The following is a 3,399-nucleotide window of genomic DNA, read 5'->3' on the forward strand; positions in this document are numbered from 1 at the left end:
GGGCCTAGCCACTCTGTGGCATGTGGGATCTTCCCAGACTGGGGCATGAACCCGTGTCCCCTGCATCGGCAGGCGGACTCTCAACCACTGTGCCACCAGGGAAGCCCGCTAATTACATTTTTGTTTTCAAAGAACCTTCTAAGTTCCTCTGTGTTCCTCCATACCTTTTAGCACATGGTCTTTCTCATGAATAATTGAAAGCCTGTAAGTTAGGTTAAAAAACAAAAGAAAACAAACCTCCCTTGTGGAGCTTTGAAGAGTAAAACAAGTGGAAGGAAAGTCATTTGTGTTGACTGGATTTTGATTCCAAGAATGTGATACCCTAGAAGTTTGGACCCACGCTGGTATTGCAGTTATGGATTTTGAATATTTATTGATTTTAACCTGTCTAATCATCTTTTCATCATGTTTTCCTGTTTTCAGAAAACTTTGTATATCAAAAAATTTACTGAACTACCCATGAGCTATTCAAGTAGCTTAGATAGGCAAGTACCTATTGTTATCAAGGAAAACTGCTCTATTTCGCTCTTAGCTCCATGAATTTATTTAATACTTGCTTGTCAAATTTGATGGGATTTCACAGCCCCAATTCCTGTCTGCTAGCCTAAGGTTGACAATTTCCATTTTCACAAATATTTTGGTAGTGATAGAAATAAGAACTCTTTATTATTTCAACCTAAGTAGTTTCCTCTCCACACTGTGGAGATGCTCTTTAGTAAAAATAAGGCAAACCTAGTTCTCATCCATTCCCAGGACATAGGACTGTGAAGTTGGACCTGCTGACTTGGTCCAGCTTTGTTCAACACATGCAGAATAACTTTTTTTCCCCCTCACCAGAACCCTATGCTTGACAGCAGCCAATATTCCTTATTGCCTTCAGTGTGAAGGTCATTGAACTCTGATCATTCAATGGTAGTGATTCTGAAGTTTCATCTCCTGATTCATCTCCTGAAATTCATCTTTCTAATTTCTGCTGTTCTGAATCTGAGCAGAGTTATGATGAGTTTAAGTGTTCATCAATTAATGTCAAAACTCAATGTAACACCTTCAGAACTAACCTTGACAGTCACTAGAATACAAAGTGAATTCACTAATGATCAGTTCTTGAGCAGAAAACATCTCAGAAATTTGTGATGATGAAACATTTAAACTCAGTTCAAAAAATATGCATGGGTTTTTAAAATGGGGATTAAAATTTTTGAACACAGAATGAAATGAGGGCACAAAGAACAGTCATATGGTTCAAGGACTCTAAAACTAATTTTTTTTTTCAAATTTAGAACTTTTTTATTCTTTTGATTAACTTCAGTTTACTCTGGTACTTGTTAGAGGGAAAAATTCAGTGGGCTTTCTGAAATTTCAACTCTCCCTGAAGTCATAGTTTGTTAGTACGTTTTATGGTTATGATAGAAAACATGGGTATTTCTATTACTTGTAAGTGCTTCAAATCAATTCCATACTGATGATTTTCAGTGGAATGGGCTTACTTTCTTCTCGGGACAAAGCAATAATACACATATATTCCCATGTACATTCACATGTGCTCCATTCCCTCTTTATTACACCCATGTCATGAACTGATAGGGTCTTGCAACTACCAGTTTGGGCCCAATCCACTCAAGGGAGGTTTTCAGTGCTCCCATGTTGAGTGTTTGTGTCTCAACTTCAAGCAGGACTGTATGGTTCATTGTCTCTTCTACAGGGGAAGTGGAAAATCCTTTTTTCGGCGAGGGGGTATGAAAAGTCTTTACTTTTTATTTTGATACACAGGTGCACGTATTACAGTTGTGTTTTAGAGCCTGCAGATGTACAATTTTAGTAGATACTGCCAACTGTTTTTAAAATTGTTTTTCCAATAAATTCCCCAAATGTCAGTATATGTACATCCTTATCAACATTATCTTCAAAAATCTCATCAATTATTTCACCAAGTCCAGCTGGCTAATTGGAATCCTAAGTGACTGCACAATCCTTAGGGTGCTTTAGGAAGCCCATTGTGATCTGATCTCTGCCTGTCTTTACAGTCTGTCCTCATAATGAACCCTAGACATTACGGTCAGCGTAGGCTTTTGAGCAATCTGTGTTTCCTCTTTCATACTTCCAGTCTTCACACAGCTCTCTCTTTGTGTGGATTTCCCTTTCCCTCCTTGTCACCCTAAAAGAGTCCTTCTCAGTGTTAGGTCAAGTTCTTTCTCCTCTGTGCTCTTGTAGAACTTAATTCTCTCTTACAGCATTTATCATATTTGTTAAAAGTTGTTTCTTCATCTGACTCATGAACCTTTATCTTCAGCACCTAGGAATGAATCCAGTGCATATTGATATCTCAATGTTTGTTTGTTAAATGAGTGAATGAGCTGATGAATGTATGACTGAGAACTGGCATTATACAATCCTTGCCTTTTCCCCCATTTTATTTCTAGTCTTACCAGGGAAAATTGGGTTCTAATGAAGCTAATTTCACAGAGTCCTAACGCAGGAAGAGAACTTAAAGTTTTACAAATTATTTCATGTCTCCAAATGCCAGCAGAGTCTATTTACTATCTCAGATAGAGACAGTCATATGTGCTAAGTTGGGTAGCTAGTTGGTATGGAATTTGATTTTGGATTACCTTGAAGATTCTTCTGCTCTTCTCTCCCTACTTTCCTCTCCAACAACAAATACCTAAAGTATCTCTACCTACAGGCAAAATTAACATACAGATATATTCACTATTTTACCAAGATGTGTTGCATGGAATGTGTCCCATAAGGTGCTTCCTGAGTAACAGACTCTATGGGCAAACTAACTTTGTGGGTTATGCCTGATTGTACCAGCCTTTGTTAGTTCAGGTCTTCCAGGAAGCAAATGCCAAAATGGGATTGGATGCACATGAGATTTATTAGGGAAATACCTAATGAATGAAGGGAAAGAAACAGGCACAGGCAGAGAAGCAAAGGTAGAAAAAAGGTGGATTGAATAGGAAGAATCTTAGATTACAGTGCAGTGCTAAGGAAGTTTCACTGAGGATGGGCACACCACAGCTTAGTCACTTGTTAGAAAAGTCTCATGTCTCACAGGAATGGGCTTACACTGGTACACACACTGTGCACTGCCAGGGAGAAATTGTGGTCTCAGCACAAATGCAATGGTGGACCCAGAGGGCTGGCAGCTGGGGCTGTCAGTCAACTTTTGCTCCCTGCAGCAGGAGATCTGAGAGGCACATTTTCATGGCTGTCTCACAGGCTCTATTCTAAAGGTAATTTGTGTGTAACATTCATGACATACCTATGAAAGTGGTAAGTTGTACAAATATCTGCATTTTACAAGGCATAGGCAGGTTAAGTAACTTGCCCCAAACCGAAGTAATGGATCTGGGATTGGAAACTAATGAATCTGGCCCCAGAGACTGTGATCTTAAC

The sequence above is a fragment of the Mesoplodon mirus genome (assembly GCF_964341445.2).
Source record: "Mesoplodon mirus genome assembly, chromosome: 14".
In the NCBI taxonomy this organism is placed as follows: Eukaryota; Metazoa; Chordata; class Mammalia; order Artiodactyla; family Ziphiidae; genus Mesoplodon; species Mesoplodon mirus.